The sequence below is a fragment of the Nelumbo lutea genome, chromosome 1, assembly GCF_056320005.1.
Source record: "Nelumbo lutea isolate HS-2025 chromosome 1, American lotus-T2T, whole genome shotgun sequence".
Taxonomy (NCBI): Eukaryota; Viridiplantae; Streptophyta; class Magnoliopsida; order Proteales; family Nelumbonaceae; genus Nelumbo; species Nelumbo lutea.
This window is the reverse complement of record NC_142684.1, coordinates 162,349,384-162,374,216: the sequence shown is the minus strand read 5'-3', so window position 1 is coordinate 162,374,216 and position 24,833 is coordinate 162,349,384.

Here is a 24,833-nt window from a genome sequence, read left to right as displayed (position 1 = left end):
TAACCTGAACCATTACATTCTCAACAATCCCTTCTAGGTAGGTGTTAGAACGATCTGCTAATTGGATAACAACTTTAGTTTCCTTTAAAGGACCTAATCTCAAAGCATAGTAAATTGAGTATGGAATGACATTGATAAATGCACCTAAGTCTAGCATGGCATGCTCGATTCGCTTATTGTCAATTACACAAGGTAGGGTTTTAACATACTTGGATCAGCATGTTTTTTCTGGTAAGGTCCTCTTGATCACGGTTGAAACGTTCTCTCTAACTCTTGATTCCTGTACCTCCTCTTCTTCCAGTCCTTTATCCACCTTCCTTAGTGAGGTAGGTTCTAGTTGCAGTTCCTTCCCGCTTCTTAGCACCACTGCACTTACATTCTCCTTGGGGTTGACTACCGTTTGTGATAGTAGTTTCTCGGAGCTCTGCGCCTCCAACTTGCTAACGGCAGTGGCAAGTTGGCTGATTTGGTTCCCCAAATTCTGAATGCTAGCTCTTGTTTCCTGTTGAAATTGTTGAGTATTAGTAGCTAGAGCCTTAACTATATCTTCTAATGATGTACCTGAATTCGGGGGTTGGCCTTGCACTATGATGGGTGCTGAATACTAGGGCTGTCGACTAAAAAAATGGGGCTGATATTGTTGCTGTCCTCCTGGGTTCTCGTAGGTTAGATTTGGGTGATCTCTCCACCCTGGATTGTAATAATGGGAGTAGGGATCATACTTTCATTGGGGCTGCCCCGGGAATCCTCCTACGGCACTCACTTGCTGAATCGACCCATCCTGTAATGATGGACACATGTTCGTAGGATGATCAAGAATCGAACAGATACCCACACACCCTGGCAGTTTGAAAATGTCCTGTAGCGAGTTGTTTTACCAAAGCAGTTAGGTCAGAAATCTGATTTTCTAAATTTACATGGCTTACCTCATTAACCCGTCTAATGGTACCGTTTGTCCTTGCACTGAACTGCTGTGAATTTTTTGCCATGTTGGAGATTAACTCCCTGGCCACTTTGGGTGTCTTGTTCACCAAGGCTCCTCCACTGGCTGCATCGACCATACTTCTATCCATGGGCTGCAGCCCTTCATAGAAGTACTGGATTAACAGTTGTTTAGGTATTTGGTGGTGTGGACAGCTAGCAACAAGTTGTTTAAACATTTCCTAATATTCATATAGCGTCTCACCACCAAATTGCCAAACTCCACATATTTCTTTTCTTATATTTGCAGCCCAGGATGCAGGAAAATTTTTGTCCAAGAATATCCTATTCATCTCATCCCATGTGCGTATTGAACCGGGAGGAAGAATATGCAGCCAATCCTTTGCTTTATCTCTTAAAGTAAATGGAAAGGCTATGAGTTTTACTTGGTCCTCGGTCATACCTTGGGGCTTCATGCTCAAACAGACAACATGGAATTCCTTTAGATGCTTATGAGGGTCATCTCCTGGAAAACCATGAAATATAGGCAATAATTGTATCAAACCAAATTTCAATTCGAAAGCTACCTCAAGAGTGGGGCACGTGATGCATAAGGGTTGTTGGTTCATAATTAGTGCAGCCAACTCCCTCAATGTCCTCTCTCTGTCAGTCATTCTTTCTTTTTCTTCGAAGATGGGTAGATTACAAGCAGATAAATTGCAATCTGAGTTCACCCTTTTTGGTGAACGATCCTTCCTTTGCTTAGACTCCTTCCTTAAACGATGGGTGGTCCTCTCAATTTTGGGGTTGTACTCGAGTTCACCTCGTTGAGAAGCACGAGTTATAAAACAAAAGAGGTTAACAAAGAGAAGGTAATAGCTAAGAAATTAAAGTTGCTCCCTGGCAGCGGCACCAAAATTTTGTCAAATTTGTCGAAACCCTCAAAATTAATACTAGTCCCACAATAAAATATTTGCAGTAAAAGTGGTACTAGAATCCCACAAGGAGCAAATCAGTAATCTCTTAGCCAAATGGATAATATAACTGAGTGGGAAAATAAAATAACTAAAATTAAAAGAACAAGAAAGCAATAGCAAACTCAACAATCAAAAAGAAATCAGTCTTACCAAATTCTGGTTCAAGGGTTCGGGTTGAATCAATTGGCCATCGATCCTAGGTAAAATTCAGCAGTCTTGCACTTCAAGCATTTAACCTTAGATTTATTAGGATTGCCATAATAAACCTTGTGTTTTTCTAATTCAATTGACCAAACCCAGCATTCGATCAGCAATCTTGCAATACACAACTCCTATCTTTAGAGTTGAAATCACAAGAAGAGAGAATTATGCTCCCTACAAATACTCTCTTGCCGCTTCCTTCCTACAACTGCCGCCTCCAGCAGTTCAATCTCCTACTCTCTATAGGTGTAATCAAGATTTGATCTTGATATAAATCTTTTGGGAAAATATGGAGCTGTATTCAAAAGCCACCATGTTAATTCTTGTGAAGGGTCAAGTTCTTTTGGAAGAACATTGCTGATTCTGCTCCATCCTGCACTACGCCATCTTCAGTGGGAGCAGATTTTGGATCCTTCCTTGGGCGTGAACACCTCAATTAGGAGATATTGTTTATCTGTATCAGGTACATCCTCTCCTACTCCTTTTTGGTTCAGATCTAGTTCAGTTTATGGTTCAAGAATGATCCTTGAAAATATGATTTTCTAAATAGGGAATGTGATTCCCAGTTGAAGGGAGAAAAAAAATTAAAATTTGCCCCTTATTCCGCAATCTTTGGGGGTCCATGTGATGGATATCCTATCCCTTCAGTGGTATCAGAGCCAGGTTCAAATCTTGAACCAATTTGTTTCATATCTGAACCTGCACAAATGGGCAGAAGGCGTTCTACCCGATTTGCGCAGATATGGGTTTTGGGAAATTTGTGACCAAAATTAAAGGGCAAATAATCTGAAATTAATTTTATATAAATCTGATTATTGTTTAGAATAGTTCTTTATGATTTTCTTGATTTATGGGCTATTCATACAAGAGGAGATCGATTTCTTGGTTTGCGCAGGGAACTTGCAAGATTTGCAGTTTCTTGATTTTTTTATTTTGGTCTGTAAATAACTTTTTTTATTTTTAGACTCAATGTATTAGGCATTCGATCTAATATAATTATAATAGAAATTAGGATTTCTATGTCTATTTATTTTTGGATCGAAGATGGCGGCGCATGGAAGGAGATTTCGTAGATGGGACATTCGCTACCTGCGATTTGCAGTTTGTGAAATTGCAAGCTGTGATCTAACCTCTGTTTTTCAGGATGGATTGTGCGAACAGCCCTATTTGACTGATTCTTGATTTTGTTTTATTAGTTCTTTAATTTTAGATTATTTTCTTGAATTAAAGATTTAATTAAAGATCAGACCCTAGACCCATTCGAACCAAGATTGGTTCAAACTGTTTGGACCAAATCTAGGGTTTAATCAAGGCTGAAAGTCAGCCCTAATTTTCCCACTAATGGGCCTGAGGATTGATATTTAATTAAATGCTTAATTCGGCCCAACCTGTAAAGGCCCAGTTTTAAATAGTTAAAACTGCTAAAAGCCCACTTCAAAGGTTAAAGCTATATGGGCCGAACTAGGTAACCCTAATTCAGCCCATATACCTGGATAATATTAATGGTTAATATTATGGATTTAAAACGGGCTTCCAATGGGCCTTATAGATGATTAATTGATTGGATCAATTTATCCATGCATGAGATGTATGGATGTGTGATGTGCTACGTACATGGGCCATAAGTATTTGCCCCATGCTTAATCGACAGTGGCTCTTGCGCAAACCATGGATGAATGCACATCATTGCCATGGTGTCCCTTTTGGTCATTGGATGACCTCCCTCAGTGGTGGGCCCCACACCTCATCAAGAGGTCACGTGCAGAACCCACCGAAATCTGACTTTATGAAAGTCAGTGGGAGCCACTTTGGTTTGACCTAAAACAAACTAGGGCGTAATAATTGTTCCCTCCAGCTAATATGAGTGCATGTGATAGGGAGATTCATATGATGAACTCTCTAAAGGCCTTCCATCATTAGCATGAGGATGGGTCCTTTAGTAATGAGGAAACACACCAGAAAATGGGCTATCCATTTGCTGTTGGGCTTGTTTGAGTGTTTCATAAGATGATAGGGGCGTCATAGACCGATGTGGGAGGGGCTTCACTAGAAAATGGGAACTCTCTCACGGTACATTGGCATTCATGAACATGATGAGTAAGCACCCACTGGACAGAAAGGTTTACCTAAAAATGGCTCTGAACCTTGTCTAACAGAGACCAAAGGGAAAACTCATATGATGAGTGGATATGATCCTTCACAGAAAGGTGGTGGGGTTATGCAGCTGTAACAGTTGGCTCCATGCACCCTATGTGATTTCCACATTTCTAGAGACAACCCGTAGTCTCCGTCACTGAGAAAGGAGGGAAATATTAGAGATGAATAAATGGAAATGGATCATAGATTCAAATCCATATCTATGTAATGAACATGAATCAAATTATGTTGTGCATTGATGTTTGCTCTTTTATTAGAAAATGGCAAACGGATCATTTGTAAAGCTTCTTGACAACAACAAGCTTAAAGGCCCAAACTATGCCGATTGGTACAGGAACCTTATGCTGGTCCTAGCTTCTGAAAAGCTGGACAAAGTGGCAAAGAATCCTGCCCTGGAGCGTCCGGGCGACAAGGCTTCTGAGGCTCGAATGAGAGACTATCAGGATTGGGAGTAAAACTCCCTTGCCCGATGTTACATCATTGCTTCCTTGGACAACCCAATATAGAGGTAGTTCAATCAGATCGAACTTTCCAATGACATATTGGACAGTCTCAGTATGATGTATGAAGAGCATAATCGTTCTACTCGACAAAAGGTCTTGAAACAGTTCATGAGCGCACAAATAACCAAGGGCCAACAAGTTCACTTTCATTGTCTTCGGATGATGGGATACATCAACGAACCGGAGGCTCTTGGATCCGGGCTTGATCTTGCAACCCAGATAGATGCTATCCTTAATTCTTTGCCTCCTTCCTTTAATTCGTTCATTATGAACTATAATATGAACAAGTTGAATGTTAGCTTGCAAGAGCTCAACAATATGTTGCAAAGAGCCAAAGAACTGATTAGAAAGGATGAGCTTGCAGCTATGCTTGTTGAAGCTAGCAAGACAGGCAAGAGAATGAGGAAGGCAAATAAGCCTTAGAAAAAAGCCACTAAGGGTAAGAAGCAGAAGAAAGACAAAGCATCGAATGCCTGTCACTTCTGCAAGAATACTGGCCACTGGAAAAGGAACTGTCCTACCTACCTGGAATCCAAGAAAAGTAATTTCGAAACTTGTGTTATAGAAACCAATTTGTTGGTAGCTTCTGCGTCCTGGTGTATTGACTCCAGGGCTTCAACTCATGCGTGTAACTCACTGCAGGGGTTCAAGGTAAGTAGAAGGCTGAGTGAAGGAAAAGTCACACTCTACTTGGGGACTACTACAACTACTGTAGCCGCAGCCATAGGAACTGTGAAGTTACTTTTTAGAGAAGGAACAATTGTACTAAAAGATTGTCTTTATGTACAAAATTTAAGGATGATTTCTATCTCAAAACTGTGTGCAGATGGTTATTCTGTCTTCTTTAGTAATACGATTACTATTAAAAGAAATAACAGATTCATTGCATATGGGGAACTGGAGAATGGTTTTTATGTTCTACATCCTTCTCTAGAAACTAACATAACCGAAACTACGTCGGCTGAAATCCCCAAGAAGAGAGCCTGTGATATAGTTAATCCCACATGTCTGTGGCATTACCGACTTGGCCACATCGGTGTTGACTGAATCACAAGGTTGGTAAAAGATGGTCCTTTGGATTTTGTAACTGTAGAAGATCTTCCCACCTGTGAGCCTTTCCTACAAGGCAAGATGACAAAACGGCCATTTAATGGAATGCCCGAAAGATGTATAGGAACACTTGACCTAATACATACTGATGTATGTGATTTTTCATGATATGGTTACGTGTACCTAATGAGACACAACTCTGAATCCTTTGAAAAGTTCAAAGAGTTTAGATAAGAGGTCAAGAAATAGTTAGGGAGAGAAATTAAAGCCCTTCAATCAGATCGAGGTGGTGAGTATCTCTCTAACAAATTCAGGGACTACTTGATGTGTGGCTCATTGTGACACTAGCAAGTGCACTAGCCGTTCAAGTAATAAAGTAGTGAGTGAAGTATCGTTCCCATGAGGATTTAGGTAACAAGTATCAATACTAAATTGAGTATTTCTTATCTGATTAACAAATAAATCAAAATTTTAATGAAAGCTAAAAATCCTAAACTAAAATCTATCTAAATCATTGGCCCAATTGCCTTCAAATCAATTTAGAAGAGTAAGCAGTAAATGTCAATCTCAGAATTCAGCAATCTATCAATTTGGATCATTCGAATAAATCATGATTGAGCATTGGTTTGGTGAAACCCCAAAGTCATGAACAGCCTCTCTCAAGCGCATGTTCATCCTATGCATGAGTGACGGTTCTTCTATCTCTAGCAAGAATCTAATCCCCATGCATGAATTTCTTCAAACACTTCTAAGGCATCAATTCAAATCTGAATTGATCACCAACTGAATTGTGCAAGTTATCTCTAACTTTGCACTCAATTCAGTTCTTAAATAGTAGATCTAAATTCCTAGAGTCTCTCTCAAGCACTCTAGGAATTCCAAGCTTTAAATACATTCGGCCAATCTAAAATTTGCAGATCTGAATTCTCTTTCAAGCAATTCAGATCTTACAATCTCAGACCTGAGAATTCAGGTCTGAGTTTTGAAGGTTAATTGGCCAAATTAATCTATAATTTAACCCCTATTCAAGAAACTTCAAGTACAACTCATAACCATTCGAATGAATCAAAAAGAATTTGATTGCCGAACTGAAATTTTACAAGCTGAAATACATCAAGAAAGAATGGAAGAAGGAGAAAGAGGAAAGAAAATATAACAAAGAAACTGAATTCAAATTAAAGGAGAATGAAACTACAATTGAGTTATTACAAAAGACCTTTGAATCACAAACTCCCAATTTCAAACTCACCTTCTTTTTCTTGCTTGCTTGCTTGACTTGAACTTCCTTCAGCCCTTCTTCTTCTTCTTCCTTGCGCCTAGCCTTCTTCTCTTCTCTTCTCTCAAGGTGGCCGAACCTCTAAGAGTGGGAGAGTCTTCCTCTCAAGCAATTGAACCCTTCTCCCCCTTCCTAGAGGCCTCCTTATATAGTTTTTCAAGGGGGCTCTTGCCCCTTCTTGAAGCCTCTAGAATGGGGTGTACTACACCCCTTTCTTGACCTTTCTAGAGCTTTTTTGAAAGCCTCCTAAGGGCTTCTATTTGGGCTGCACTTAGGCTCTCTCTTAGCACATGATAGCTATACTTTGAGCTGCTCTTTTGGGCTGAGAATGGGCCTTCTTTGCTATGTTGAATTCAACTCTTAGCTAGGCTTTCTTTTCTTGGCTTTTCTCAAGGAATCCACTTGCTCTTCTTGGGCCGAAGTGCTCTCTCTTGCTACCACAACCGGGCTGGGCTGAAATTTGTCTTTTTGAACATTCTTTTCTTGTCTTTTTTCTTCCTTTTCTTGGATTAATTATCCCTGAAACTTATTCTTAGCATTAAGCTAAATTAAGGCAAAAATTAATAAAATCGACATAAAAATCCATGCTAAAGTCCTCAAAAATTATAGATAAATTGTAGGTTCATCAAATACCCTCACACTTGAGCTTTTGCTTGTCCTCAAGCAAAGACATCAGTCATAAACTGAACATTCCCCCCCCCCCATTCTGTTCTCACCATTTACCTGGTGAACTTTTTAAGATAGAAATGCATTGAGTAGTCGAGGAACTTTTGTAAATGCTCAGATTTTATTCTTGTAAATTACCATTTAACATATGTATAAGATCCAAGGAAAGGAGAATATGAATTTCATCATAGTCTAGCCTTCACTCCTAATTCATATATGAATCAGCTCCTTAATTGTCAAGGTTAATAATCAAATTCACTAAGTTTCACATCTGTAATTAAATCTTAATGAGAGTTCAACTTTAGAGTGCCCCTTTGAACCTCAGTTGTCACCACAATTACTTATTTCTAAGGGTGAGTGCATCGTATGCTCCATCTTACACTTTTCTTCTTCTTTTTTCCAGTGTGAGTGCATTTTATGCTCCATCTCACACACTTTTCTCTCTTTTTCTTTTTTTTTTTTTTTTTTGTGTGAGTGCATCTTATGCTCCATCTCACACTGGTCACTTACTTGAGGTAGATAAATAGGACTCATGTTCTGAGCTGCTAGTTTTACTATTCAACTCAAAATAGCGGAGTCAATTTGGGCTTTTGTCCTTTTTTGCAATTATTGAACATCAAGAATCATCACTTCAGATGTGCACTAGCTCTCTTGGCCATTAACCATGAAATCAAGGGCTTCCACACACATGAAGATAGTTAGGGCTAGTCATACTGAAAGGCATATTCAGCTCCCCTTTTCTCATGCATATATCAAATAGGGTCAATCACAAGAATAAAAATTTAACAAGTACATCTGTCTCCCTCAACTCATTGAATTCCTTCTTAAAAATCATCAAATAAATAGTAATGAACTTGAGGGGTTCCAGTCTTTTTTTGGTTATGTCATTGTCTGCATATGTGTGTTGGGGTGAATGATGTGCATGATTTCATCCCCCGTACCCTAGCCTCGGGCTCACTCCCCCACACTTAAGATGAACATTGTCCTCAATGTTCCTAGTGTTAGGGGATCACAATAAAACCAACAAGAGTAATACCAAGGAAAGAGAAGGGTGTATAGAAGACTCCCTAAAGATTGTTTTCAAATTTACAAGATTGAAACTAGCATAGAAGTTTAAGAATTCTTGAAATCAGCTCACTACCAAAGTTATTTGATTTTTTTTTTTGTGTGTGTATGCTCAGATCTGCATTAGAATTTCAGCAATGTAAGTGAATGTATGCAGATCTGATCCACACTAATAAACTTGCAAATTAGAAAGACATAGCTCCATTACTGAAACTAAACCAACATTCAAGTGTGAAGTAGATGTTCGATGGAAAAGAGAGCTAGCTAAATCAGCAATGGAGTTTATTACACACTATTCTAGACTGAATAGAAGTAAACATATCTAACATCTACTGTAATCAAATCTAAAATCAATTGCTGAATTTAGTATCTTTAGGCTTCTCTTCAGGCTCTTAATAGAATCAGACTTGAAGTCTTAGCTTTTGAGAACAGTTTTACAAAAGAAAAAAAAAAGAACCTAACATTAATAAGTCTGAATTATGATGCAATTAGGTCTGAAATAAGTCTGAACTCATGAGTTTAAGACTTCTTATTTCAAGTCCCAACTTATATGTCTTGTATGCCTCAATAAATTGTAGAGACCTGAAATCAAATCTGCAAACTTACCTACTGAGAACAACCACTTTTGGATCTGAGTTCAGATTTGAAATTACAGTAGCCACTGATACTGAAATCAGTGGTCATTGTGAATTTTTATAGCAGCTGAAATCAAATACACAGCTATTTATTTAATCATATACCGCAACTACTTGATGCTAGGACAGTGGATCTAAAAAAAAAATGCTGCACTCAATGATACATCAATTAGGTCTGGGATCAGATCTGATTTGAATTAGGGTTGATATCAGATCTGATCTGAAAGATATATTAAGAGGACCTGAAATAAACTGAAACAAGTCCTAAGTTAGGCTTGGTTTAAGGATTTTAAGCCCTACAATTGAAGACCAAACCTAAATAACTCATGCATGTCAAACAATTGCTAAGACCCAAAATCAGGTTTGCAATGTTTGGCATTGTTAACTACTATAATTCAAATAGAACAAAACTCAGCCCGTAGATATTTCATATCAGAACTCATATCAGACTACCTGCATTTCAGGTCTGCAACTTTATTAGAAATCAAAGCTAGCCATTAAAAACTTTAAATTTAGAAATGGACATCCAAGCCTGTGTGGCTCATATTAAGTAATTACAGAAACCTGAAATCAGATATGCAACTTTATATTGTAAGCAGCCTTGATTCAGATCTGAATGCTAGTACATCAAAAATATGAAGCTCTTTTTGGACCTTTCAGGCCTCACAAACATCAGTCCTAATCCAATTCAAACATCAATCCACAGTCAATTCAGATCGGGTGCAAGTGATTTAAAAGATAACAAAACATCAAGTTCACAAAAATTTCAGATCATTTACTTATACTGCCTCAAATTCTCATGCACTTCAAATATGATTTTACCATTCATGGCTTAAATTTCCATCAATGCGGCAAGTCTGATGCATCAAATTATGAATTGGATGTTGTCACTACCCGAATTCACATCAAAATTGAGTAGGTTCAGGTCTGAGTTCATCTGAACTCAGATCTGAACCTAAACTCAGACCTGAACCTAGCAAAATGCAGACCTGCAACCGGCTGAACTCAGATCTGAACTTTAAATCTGAGTGTTTTCTTTTTCTTTTCTTTTTCTATTTTTTATTCTTTTTAAAAAGGAAGAAAACTAAAACAAAATAGAGCAATGTAATCAAAATCTTTTTGGATGAGTGTAGGTATGATTGATGAATGCAATTCAGATCTGAACTCATTTTGAGAATTATAATTTTTTTTAGAACCAAAACAAGAAGAGAAACTTGATTTACATAAGTTACATTAAAACTGAAACTAAGGATGGAGCAATCAAGTATCAAGAGAAGAAACATGGCTCCATCAATGTAGCCCTTGATGGAGTATACACTTATTGGAATGTAGTACACATGGCTGCACACACCCATTCAGATCTGCTAGACTTTCTATTCATGCACAGTTGAAATCAGAGCTATCTAGCTCAGAAATTTTCAAAGATCAGCCCAGGATCATTCAAAATGCCAATTTAGTAATGTTAATTGTAATACAAACATGTTCTCAAACCTGCCCTGATTCAGCCTTGTTGTAGTAGGTAGCAGCCCTGCTAGGTCTGAACTTACTAGAAACACTTAGGAAGCTCTGCTTTTCATTAGATATCTGAGGTATCACAAATTTTTAATTCAAACATACATCTCCTCAGATACATTAGCTTGGTTATAAGTGCATAGAGCAAAGAAAACAGTTCATCAAAAATTCAAAGTTCTGGTTCAGTCCTCAAGTGCAATTCGGATTTGAATTAGTTCAGATCTAAATTTCTTCAGATGCTACTACCAAAGTGCTTTTGGGGGAACACCATAAGTCCCCTAGGGTGAATTAGGGTGGTGATGATACTCAATTCCCCTCAAAATTGCATCAGTTCAGGTCTGAGTTCAGATGAACTCAAATCTGAACTGTTGCAGATCTGTAACAACCAAAGTGATAACTGAACTCAGATCTAAGCTCCATTGCTATACAAATCTGAGTTATGGTCTTAAATGCCCTTCTTTACTATCCAATTATCTTGGGGCATGCAGATGGATAATAGGGTGAGTTGGGGTGATGATGGCTCCCAATTCACCTCATGATTGCATAAGTTCAGGTTTGAGTTCTGATAAACTCGGATCTGAACTGTTGCAGATCTGCAATATCAGAAGAGAAGTCTGAAATAGCAAAATGTGTGGAGGTGTTGCATTGCATTAAAACTATTGAGGCTTCAAAACAAATTTCTCAAAATAAACACACTTTTCCTCAATCAAATCAGCTCAAAAAAGATCATAGTACAAGTTATCTAACATTGCAAAGTCTGCACATAAAGGACATGGGATAGTATCACAATTAGCTCCTCCTGCTACGCCACAACTTAACGGTGTTTCAGAGAGGAGGAATAGAACATTATTGGATATGGTCCGGTCACTTCACATACACTCAGAGTTACCCACATCCTTTTGGGGTTACGCATTAGAGACTACGATTTACGTGCTGAATCGGGTTCCAACCAAATCGGTTCCGAATACTCCATATGAACTTTAGACCGGAAAGAAAACAAGTGTCAGACACTTGAAGATTTGGGGTTGTCCAGCACACGTTAAAAGAATGAGTGCAGACAAGTTGGAATCCAAGACCAGTCGTTGCTTATTTGTAGACTACCCAAAAGGCTCTGTAGGTTACCTATTCTATGACCCAAGTGAGCAGAAAGTGTTATGCAGTCAAAGTGCATAATTCTTGGAAACCGATTAAATCCTGGACACCCATCATCAAAAATTTGTTCTTGATGAGGAGAGCTCAGGAGTAGTGGGAGATGTCCCACAAGTTCCAGGTAGTGACCAACCTAGAAAATCAACTTGGGTATCCAGGCCACCAGTCCGTTATGGTTATGACCAGGATAGTTACCTGGTGGAAATCTTGACTAGTGAGGAGGATCCCGTAACTTACGCGAAAGCTATGTTGGACATAGATTCCCAGAAGTGGGTGGAGGTCATGAGAGCAGAAATGGACTCAATGGAGACCAATGGAGTCTGGGCTCTAGTTGATCCACCCTCTGGGGTAAAAGCAATCGGTTGCAAATGGAATTACAAGAGGAAGAAGGGCCCCGATGGTAGGGTTGAGACCTTCAAAGCTCGTCTGGTGGCGAAAGGGTATACTCAGAAAGAGGGCATCGATTATGAGAAAACCTTTTCGCCTGTGGCCATGCTTAAATCCATTAGGACCCTGCTAACTGTAGCAGCGTACCATGATTTTGAGATTTGGTAGATGGATGTCAAAACTGCATTTCTGAATGGAGATCTTATTGAAGATATCTATATGCAGCAGCCGCAAGGCTTCATTGCTATAGGTCAGGAAAACATGCTATGTAAACTTAATAGATCCATTTATGGACTTAAGCAAGCTTCTAAAAGTTGGAACATCCGTTTTTACTCTATTGTCAAATCATTTGACTTCGAGTAGAATCCGGATGAACCCTGTGTCTACAGGAAGTACAGTGGATATAAGCTTACCTTCTTGGTTTTGTATGTAGATGACATTCTACTCATTGGGAATGATGTAGGAATGTTAACTACGGTGAAAGTATGGCTTTCACAGCAATTCTCCATGAAAGATAACAGGATTATCCCAATCTGCTTACATTGACAAAATAGTCAAAAGATACAGAATGGAGAACTCCAAGAAAGGAAATGTTCCTTTCAGGCATGGAGTCACTCTCTCCAAGAAGATGTCTCCCAAGACTTCTGAGGAGATTGATGGCATGAAAGACGTTCCCTATGCCTCTACCGTAGGAAGCATCAATATATGTCATGCTGTGCACTCATCCTGACATTGCTCAAGTAGTGAGTGTAGTAAGCAGATTTCAGACCAACCCAGGGCATGAGCACTGGACTACTGTGAAAAACATACTTAAGTACCTTCGAAGGACAAAAGAGTTTTATCTAGTATTCGATGGTAGCTCACTACAGATCCAAGGGTATATAGATGCTGATTTCCAGTCGAATCCAGATGATAGAAAGTCTACATCTGGATATGTTTTCACGATAGGATCGTGTGTTTTTGTTGGAAAAGCAGCAAACAGGGGTTCACTGTAGACTCCACGACCGAGGATGAGTACATTGCCGCAAGTGAGGCTGCCAAAGAAGCCGTGTGGATGAAGAAGTTCGTTCACGAGTTGGGAGTAGTTCCGTCCAGCACATCACCCATCACATTGTTGTGTGACAACAATGGATCCATTGCTCAGGCCAAGGAGCCACGAGCCCACTCGAAGTCGAAGCACATCGAGAGGAAGTACCACGTACTACGGGAGATTGTTGGTAGAGGGGGCGTCCTGATTCAGAAGGTAGCGTTAGCGGAAATGTAGCAGACCCATTGACAAAGCCACTATCACAGAAAGTGTTTGAGAAACACGTGGAAAGCATGGGACTCCGGCTAGTACCAGATTGGACATAAGTGCAAGTGGGAGCTATTAGACAGTTTTGTATGCCATTAGCTTTAATCAAGATGATTACTTTAGGTTTATTGTAAATGAATAAAAGTGCATATTTGGTTCATGTTCCCTTGGTATGTTTCTATGTAATACCCTTAAACTAGACACTTAACGAGATTTGTGTTAGTTTAGAATGTTCACAGCCAATGGGTCGGTCTGGGGAGACCTACCCTTACAAGGCTGACACTGTGGTGCCACCAATTCGGTTGGGGTGGTCTGTCTCAGCTGCCAGGGTGAGACCATAGGCACATACAGTGTAGGATTAATTGAATCTTTGAACTGAACCAGATTTCCAGTATTGCCCTGGACCTTGGAGATTGATGGGCAAAACTGGAAAGTTACACACGACCCCTAAACTAGATTATGATACTGCACTAGGTCTCGGATTGGGTTGTCTTTGATATACCAATCAGTGAGATCCTTAGCGGGGGTCAAAACTTGGGTATGTTGGGACAGTCTGGGAATTCATCTGAGTGGGTGATCATAGTGACAGGATCAGCCCCTTTATCGGACAAAGGTAATGATCGGGGGTGCACTCTCACTGATGGAAACCAAGACTGCCAGTAGCCGATTTCAATCGTTGAGATTTGTTTTGCAAAATATATTTTATATGTGATATAAAAGTATATAAATAATGGTTTCTAAAATGTTTGCAAAAGGTTTTTCCAGGGATCCATATAGGCAGAGAGTGCAACACTGTTCCTTGCAGCCGAGGGAGAGGTCCTCTCTTGTCGGGCAGTGTATGATCATTATGGGCTGAGAGGTTAAGTGTAAGACCATTGAGGATAATACCTGATGGGCTAATCTTGCATCTGCCCATAGTCCCTGGGTGTTACAAGGTGGTTTGGCCTAGAGACCACTTAGGGTAAGTGTTGGGCCCATAAAGCCAATGAGATGGGTTTTAGGGGGTGCACTGTCCATAACAGTGTATTCGGCCAAGCCTTGTAACAAAGGCTGGGCCGAACCCATGTGGCTGATGTGTAGATCAATGTTTGAGTCCCACGCCATACAAGGAAGCCCAATTGGACAGTAATTTGGAAGGCTAAGTGAATACATAATCTTAAATGGGCCTTAAGCCCATTTCAAACTGGGCTGGTTTGACCAGTCAATTAAAGGGCGAATTCTGAGATGGATCAGCTGATAGGATTGGGCCCAAACCCTATCCACTTAGAGAGTCCAAGATTTAAATAAGATTTAGATCTGGAAGCCTCCTAATTAGATTAGTAGATGGCTGATCTGATCTGCATATAAGATAAGGGTTATCCCTTATCACTTAAAGGGACTTCTAATCCAAATGTGATTTGGATCAGCAACTCCTAATGGGATTAGGAGCTGATCCCTTTACGATTATAAAAGGAGGAGGGGGCGGCAGCCTTTAGATACGCAATACACAACTCTTGTCTTCAGAGCTCAAATCACAAGAAGAGAGAATTCTGCTCCCTGCGAATACTCTCTTGCCACCTCCTTCCTGCAACCGCCACCTCTAACAATTCGATCTCCTACTCTCTATAGGAGTAATCAAGATTTGATCTTGATATTGGAGTTGTATTCACAAGTCATCATGTTGATTCTTGCGAAGGGTCAAGTTCTTTTGGAAGAACACTGTTGATTCTGTTCCATCCTACATTGCGCCATCTTCAGTGGGAGCAGATTTTGGATCCTTCCTTGGGTGTGAACACCTCCATTGGGAGATATTGTTTCTTTTCTCTGTATTAGGTACATCCTCTCCTACTCCTTTTTGGTTCAGATCTGATTCAGTTTATGGTTCAACAATGATCCTTAAAAATATAATTTTCTAAATAGGGAATGCGATTCCCAGTCGAAGGGAGAAAAAAATTTGAAATTCGCCCCTTATTCCGCAATCTTTGGGCATCCATGTGATGGATATCCTATCCCTTCAACTAATTCTTTGGTTAATGTTGCTGGAGTTTCCACCCCCAATACTATTACTAGCTAGGGGAATAAAAATGGCCAATAAGCGAACTAGCCTAGTCTGAAAATTATTTACCAAAAAAAAAATGTTGACGGTAAGGGAAAAAGAGTTATTTGTCATAAATGCAAGAGTGGTTTTATCTATAATAGCAAGGATGGTACTAGTCATTTGGGCAAATATATGGCCATTCATATGAAAATTGAAGATAATGATAAACCATTACAACCACAAATTGTTATGATTTTTTTTCGTGATTTTTAATATTCTCAAGAAAAAATGAGACAAGAATTAAAGAAATATATTGTACATGGTAAACAACCATTTTCATTTGTTGAAGATAAAGGACAAAAATGAAGAACAAATTATTTATTTAGAACTGAGTGGCCTAATAGTATAGAAAAGAACTCGCTTGGGTAATCATCGTTATATTATTACTAGTAATTAAGCACGTGCATTGCACGTATAAAATTTTTTTTCATATTAATTACTTGAATTTTAGATATATCATAGTTAAGATATAAATTGAAAATTAATAAAAGTAACAGTATAACTAAAAATAAACTTAAATACTTGTACTATGTGCGCGTGTAGAAATTTTAAATTATACATTATTATTATTTTTATTTTTATTATCATTATTATTATTATTTTATTTTTATTTTTTCTACTATGACTATTACTACTACTACTACTACTACTAAATTTTGTGTTCCATTTGTCGTAAATAAAAATACATTTTATTTAATATGATGATTATATAACACGAGAAATGCTCTAAAATGTTTTTGACAAAACTCTATACTTTTTTATTTTTTGTGTTCAATATTTTTTAAATATTTATTATTCAACTATGACATCATAAATTTATTTGAAAAGTTGGATCATTGACCCATCATTTTGATAAGAAAATAGCTTTGTTTTTGGACCAATTTTAATTTATATATTCCATCTACATTATATAAATAATTTTTACTTACCACACTTAATTTTTCTGACATAATTTTTTATATATTCTTTTGATTACTCGTACTTTTTTAATACTTTTTAAATATGTATTATTTAACTATCATATCATCAATTAGTTCATTTCCATCATTAATAAAAATACATTTCTTATTGATCATCAATGTTTTCAACCTGTTGTTGACCTGACCAATTGAACCATTCAAACTGTCACTCGGCCTTGATCTTGGGTTTGGTTCAATTGAAACTCCCCCTTTTAGTTAAAAAATCATCTAAACCGAGCAGTTCAACCATTGCCCTGTTCAACCCAGTAACCAGGTTGATGTTGCACACTTAATTATGTGCAAACTTTTGGAAGCCATAAGTTTGCTTTCAAATGTCTAATTGGGGTTTTCTTTTTATTTTTATTTTTTTGAATAACCTTTCAAGATCTATATGTCCTAAGGGACTTAGGTGCCTTGCCTTTCTACTTTCGCGAAAAAAACCCTTTTTGGCCCCAAATTGCAATTTTAATATTTTTATAAATAAAAATAAATAAATAAATAAATGTTATTTATTGTAAAACATAAGTATACTCTAATACGCCCCCTCAAGCTCATACTCATCATCAACATGGAGTTTGTCTCTCAAGAAGCAGAAGCGATCACAGGCGAGAGGCTTGGTGAGAATGTCAACAACTTGATCTTTTGGAGAGATAAAATGAACACTTAGGCGTCGTGCAAGAACAAGATTCCAAAGAAAATGAAAGTCAACCTCAACATGCTGAGTCTGACCACTGAAGGTAGGGTTGGCAGTAAGATAAGTGGCACCAATGTTGTCACACCAAATAGTAGGTACCTTGGAGAATGTAACCCCAAGATCTCAAAGAAGATATGCAATCCAAAGAACTTCAGTTGCTGATGTGGCACAAGCACGAAATTCAGACTCAGTGCTGAAACGTGCAACTGTAGATTGTTTGCGAAAGCTCCAAGCAATTAAATTAGGACCTAAATAGATAGCAAAGCCCCTGGAAGGTTTGTGATCATCTGGGCAACCCGCCCAGTCAGCATCTGAAAAAGCATGAAGAGAAAGAGAAGTAGATGACGCTCGTGAGAGGTTCAGACCATGCATAATAGTATGCTTATGGTTGCGCAAGATGCGTTTCACGGTTGCCCAGTGTTCGTCAATTGGAGATTGAAGAAATTAAGAGGTTTTGCTTACTGCAAATGGGGTGTATGGGCGAGTGATCGCCACATACTGAAGAGCGCCAACAATAATTCTATATTCTATAGGATCATCGAGAGGACAACCACCATGTAGTGAGAGCTTGGGATGTACCGCCATAGGAGAATAAATGGGCTTAGCAGCTTCCATGTGAGCTCAATGCAATAGGTCTGTAATATACTAGCTTTGACTGAGAAGGACCCCATGAGGATGTCGAATAAGCTGAATACCAAGGAAAAATGCAACAGGACCTAGATATTTAAGAGAGAAATGGTGAGAGAGCTTCTGAATGCAGCAATGGATAGCACTTTGGGAGTTCCAAATAAGTAAAACATCATCCACATATATAAGGAGATAAAGATTAATAGTCTTGGAGAAAAACACAAATAGAGAAGTATTAGCAATAAAAGCTCTAAAACCCATCTGCGTTAATTGGTGAGTGAGACGAGCATACCAAGCTCATGGTGCTTAACGAAGCCCATAGAGAGCTTTGTTCAACTTGAAAACATGGGTCGGTTTGGTGGGATCTTCGAAACCCTTAGGCTATTTGTCATAGATATCCTCACGAAGTTCCCCATTCAGAAAGGCATTATCAAAATCAATCTGATGAATACACCACTGATTTTACACTGCAAGAGAGAGAATGGTATGGATGCTCACTAGTTTTACAACCGGGATAAAAGTAGTAGTAAATTCAACCCTGTGGATTTGAGTAAAACCTTGTGCCACCAACCTTGCCTTGTACCTTTCAATAGTACTATCTGCCTTTCATTTTATCTTATAGGCCCATTTGCTCCCTACCACATTCACTTGAGAAGAGTAGGGAACAAGGCTCCAAGTACCATTAGAAGCAAGATCATTAAATTCCTTAAATCATAGCATCACGCCAATGAGTAGATATTACCACTTGTGAATAATTAGCAAGTTTTGTAGTATCATCTCATGACTAAACTAATAGTGATTATGGTAAAGGATACCTAACCGTAAGATGAGAATGGGAAGGAAGAGACCCATCCATAAAATGAGTAACCATAGTATGCCGGCGAAACTGTTGAGGAGCAAAGGGAACCGTTACATCAAGAATGTCTTGCACAGGACGGGTCACACGAGGTCCAACTTTAGGAGAAGACATGCCTGTTGAGGAAGCTGCCAAATGGTGAGGGCTATCAGATGGTGGCGAAATAATAGAATTATTCTATAACAATGAAGTGGTAAACGACGAAGTGGGAGCCTGAGAATCTGAAGTGGAGGGTGAAGATGTAGTTGCAGTTGGTGGCTGCAGAGTACCCCAAAAAATGAGTAAATGCCAGTTAGTTGTGTTAGACAATTTTATATGCCCTTAGCTTCAATCCGATTTGATGTACTTTCGATTTTTAGTGTAAATAAATAAAGTGCATGTTTGATTCATGTTGTTTGGTATAATTCTGTGTAAGACCCTAAAACTGGACACTTAATGAGACACGTGTTAGTTTTAAATGTTCACAGCCATTGGATAAGTCTGGGGAGATTTATCCTACCAAGGTTGATACTGGTGCACCGCCAAGTGTTGGGATGGCCTATCTTGGCCACCAACGTAAGACCCAAGGCACATGCAGTATGGGATTACTCAAATCCTTGAACTGGACCAGATTTCTAGTATTAGCTTGGACCTTGGAGACAGATGGGCAAAACAGGAAAGTTACACCTGACCCCAAGACTCGATTATGATACTTCACTAGGTGTCAGATCGGGCTATCTTTGATATGCCAACCTGTGAGATCCTTAACGGGGGTCAAAACCTGGGCATGTTGGGGCAGTTTGAGAATTCATCTGAGTGGGTGATCATAGTGACAGGATCATCCCCTTTGTCGGACAAAGGTAATGATCGGGAATGCACTCTCTCTGATGGAAACCAAACTGCCGATAGTTGATTTCAATCATTGGAATTTTATTCTTGCAAAATTTATATTATATGTACATATATATACGGTTTCAAAATATTTGCAAATGGTTTTAATTTCCGGGATCCATGTGAGTGGAGAGTGCAACACTATTCCTTACAGCCGAGGGAGAGGTCATCTCTTGTCGGGCAATGCTTGATCATTATGGGATGAGAGGTTAAGTGTAAGACCATTTAGGATAGTACCTGATGGGCTAATCTTGCACCTACCCATAGTCCCAGTGTTTTTATAAGATGGCTTGGCCCAATGACCACTTAATGTAAGTGTTGGGCCCATAGGGTCCATGTGATGGGCTTAGGGGTTTACTGAGCTTTTCAGTGAATTCGGTTGGGCCTTGTGATAAAGGCTGAGCCGAACCCATGTGGTTGGTGTGTAGATCAATGTTTAGGTCCCACGCCATACAAAGAAGCCCAACTGGGCAGTAGATTGGAAACTAGTTAAGCACTAAACACTTAATGGGCCAAAAGGCCATTTCAAGCTAGGTTGATATGATCACCCATCTATGGGGCGAATCTGGGATTAAAGTTGGCAAAAGGATTGGGTCTTTAACCTTATCCACTCTAGGAGACCAAATTCAAATCAGATTTGAATCTAGTAACCTCCTGAAAAGTTCAGGAGTAAGTTGACTTAATCTGCAAATAGGATTAAGATCATCCCCTATCCAAATACTGATTTGGATTGGAATAACTCCTAATTAAGAGGTTTCTTAATCAAGAAGAAAAGAGGAGAAACCCTAAGAGGAAATAATCAGATTTCAAACCTAAGGGTTTTTTGCAAGAAATCATCCTGCGAATTGAGATTAGATCCCATACACACTCCAGAAAGAAGAGAAGCAAATTCAGCAATCTTCCCTTCAGGAGTTCTCCTCCAGCCGCCACCATTCTTTCTTTCAAGATTCAATCTTTGAAGTAGAAAGAAATCAAGAAATTGGTTCTTGACATCAGTTTTACAGAAAAGACAGAAAAGATTTGGGGCTCAGAGTTTCCAATGGATTCTTGCAAAGGATTCAGTGTGTGGAACGCACTCTACTGGTTCCGTTCCATTCATTGCTGTGTCATGTTCAGCATGAACGGTTCTTGGTGTCCTCTTTGGGCATGAACACCAAATTTGGGAGATACTGCTTCTCTGGATCTGGTATAATTCTCTCCTTGTATTTTGGTTCACATCTGGATCAATTATGGTTCAAGTAGGATCCTTGAATATTGTATTCTAAATTTAAGGAATATGAATCCCAGTTGGAAAAAGGTAGAAAAATTTTTGAAATTCGCCCACCCATTCCGCAACCTTTTTGGCATCCATACGATGAATCCTACCATTCTTTCAGTGGTATCAGAGCCACAGATTCGAATCTTCAACCAAAAGAAAATCATATCTGAACCTGCATAGATGGACAAAAGATTTGCACAGATTTGCACAGATTATTTTCTTTATTTCAAGAAATTGTTTCTTGTTAAGGGTGATTGATCTGAAATTAATTTCTGTTAAATCCAAAATTTATTTACTTTGATTTAATGGACTATTCAAACCTGGAGATCATAGTGCAGATTTGGCATAGATGGTCTGTGCACCCTTTTTATTATTATTCATTCAACTCGGTCTGTAAATTTTTTTTCTAGACTGAATGTATAGGATTTGATCAAGAATGTAATTAATTAATAGAAATAGGATTTCTGTAATTTTTATTTTCTTGATTGAAGAAGAAGGAAGAAGGCGGCGTTGGAGATTTTCAGATGGAGAAATCGCTTTTTGCGATTTGCAGTTTGTGAAACTGCAACCCTAGTGATTAACCTCTGTTTTGTAGGTGGTGCGAACAGTCCATATTTGATTTGTGATTATTTAAAATCGAAATTATTAATTTCAAATCTTTAATGAATTAACTCTTGAATTGAAAATCAGTTTCGGACAATTTCATACTAGAATGGAGCAAAACTATTTGGACCGAATCTAGGGTTCAAAGGGGGCTGTTTTCAGTCCAATTTTTCTCACACTCGCTGTTCCAAATCTGATGTTCAATTACAGGGATTAATTCAGCCCACCTGTAAAGCCCAGTTTTAAAAGGTTAAAACTGCAAAAGTCCACTCTTGTGAGAAAAGCTGTATGGGCCGAACTAATAACTACGATTCAGCCCATATACCTAGTCGACATTAATTGTTAAAGTTATGGATTTTAAATGGGCTGTTCAATGGGCTTTACAGCAATTAATTGATTGGACCAATTCTTCCTTTACATGTGATGTTTGGATGTTTGATGTGCTGCGACCATGGGCCATAAGCAGTTGGCCCATGATGACTCGTTAGTGGCTCTTGCGCACACCATGGCTGAATGCACATCATTGCCATGGTGTCCCTTAAGGTCATTGGATGACCCCTCCTTACATGGTGGGCTCCACAACCCTGAAAAGGGATGCGTACGGAAACCCTAGTCGATTAAGGCCCACCAGAAATCTAACTTTATGAAAGTTAGTGGGAGCCACTCTGGTGTGACCTAAAATTAGAACTAGGGCATAATTGTGTTCCCTCCAGCAAATATGAGTGCATGTGATAGAGAGATTCATATGATGGACTCTCTAAAGGCCTTCCATCATTAGCATAATGATGGGTCCTTCAATAATGAGGAAACGCACCATAAAATTGGGCTATCTATTTGCTGTTGGGTCAGTCAGAGTGTTTCATAAGATGATAGGGGCATCATAGAACGATGTGGGAGGGGCTTTACCAAAAAATAGGAACTCTCTCACGGTACCTTGGCGTAACCTGAATATGATGGATGAGCACTCACTAGACAGAAAGGTTTACCTGAAAATGGCTCTGAACCTTGTCTGACAGAGGCCAAAGGGAAACTCATTTGATGAGTGGAAATGATCCGTCACAGAAAGGTGGTGGGGTTATGCAGCTGAAACAGTTGGCTCCATGCACCCTATGTGATTTCCCACATTTCCAGAGACATTTCGACGTCTCCGTCACTAAGAAATGAGGGAAATCTCAGAGATGAATAAATGGGAATGGAACATAGATTAAAAACCATATCTATGTAGGTAACATGAATCAAACTAAGGTTGTGGATTAACGTCTTTGTTGTTTTATCAGAAAAAGGCAAACGGTCAATTCGCAAAGCTTTTAGACGATAACAAGCTTAAAGGCCCAAACTATGCCAACTGGTACAGAAATCTTATACTGGTCCTAACTTCCAAAAGGTTAGATAAGGTGGTGAAAAATCCAGCCCCGAAGCATCCAGGTGATAGGGCTTCTGAGGCCCGTAGGAGGGACTACCAAGATTGGGAGGATAAGAACCCCCTAGCCCATTGCTTTGTCATTGCCTCACTGGATAACTCAATACAGAGGCAGCTCGATCAGATCAAACTAGCCAAGGACATATTGGACAGTCTAAAGACAATGTATGAAGAGCAAAATCGTTCTACCGACAGAAGGTCTTGAAATTGTTCATGACCGCGCAGATATCCAAAGGGCAGAAAGTTCATGACCATTGTCTTCGGATGATGGGCTACATTAACGAACTCGAAGCCCTTGGATCCGGGCTAGATCTTGGCATGCAAGTGGATGCCATCCTAAATTTTTTGACCTCTTCCTTCAATGCGTTCACAATGAACTACAACATGAACAAGCTAAATGTCAACGTCCAGGAACTCATCAATATGATGCAGAGGGCCGAGAATCTACTCAAGAAGGATGAGCCTGTGGCTATGCTTGCTGAATCTAACAAATCGGGCAAGAAAAAGAGAAAGGCAAAGAAGCCCCAGAAGAAAGCTGTCAAACCTAAGAAGCAAAAGAAGAACAAGGCATCTGATGTCTGTCACTTCTGCAAGCCGACCGGCCACTGGAAGAGGAACAATCCTGCCTACCTGGAATCTAAGAAAGGTAACGTCAAAACTTGTGTCATATAAACTAATATGTTAGTTACTTCTGTGTCCTGGTGTTGACTTCGGGGCTTCAACTCATGCGTGTAACTCACTGCAGGGGTTCAAAGTTAGTAGAACATTGAGTGAAGGCGAAGTGACACTATTCTTGGGAACGACTGCAAGTGTTGCAGCTGCGGCAATAGGAACTGTAGAATTAGTTTTTAGAGAAGGAGTGCTTGTACTTAAAGATTGTCTTTATGTACAGAACTTCAGAAGAAATTTAATTTATGTTTGTAAACTGTGTGCTGATGGATATACTGTTTATTTTAGTAATATGATTACAACGGAATAACAAATTCATCGCATGCGGGGAACTAGAGAACGGTCTCTATGTTCTATACCCTTCTCTGGAAACCAACTTAACCGAAACTACGTCAGTCGAAAATCCCAAGAAAATGATTGTGATACAATAAGTACCACGTGCCTATGGCATTACCGACTTGGCCATATCGGTGTTGACCAAATCACAAGACTGGTAAAAGATGGTCCTTTGGATTTTTTAACCATAGAAAATCTTCCCACTTGTGAGCCTTGCCTCCAAGGTAAGATGACTAAGCGGCCATTTGACGATAAGCCTGAAAGATGTGTAGGCACACTTGACCTAATACATACTGATGTATGTGGTCCCCTGAGTGTTAGGACACAGAATCAACGCGTGTATTTCATCACCTTTACAGATGATTTTTCACGATATGGTTACGTGTACCTAATGAGACACAAGTCTGAATCCTTTGAAAAGTTCAAAGAGTTCAGACAGGAAGTCGAGAAACGGTTAGGGAGAGAAATTAAGGCCCTTCGATCGGATCGAGGTGGCGAGTATCTCTCTGATGAATTCAGGGACTACTTAAAGGTTAATAGGATAATGTCACAATTAGCTCCTCCTGCTATACCTCAACTCAACGGTGTTTCAGAGAGGAGGAATAGGACCTTGTTGGACATGGTCCGGTCATTTCTCGTACGCTCAGAATTACCCACACCCTTTTGGGGAT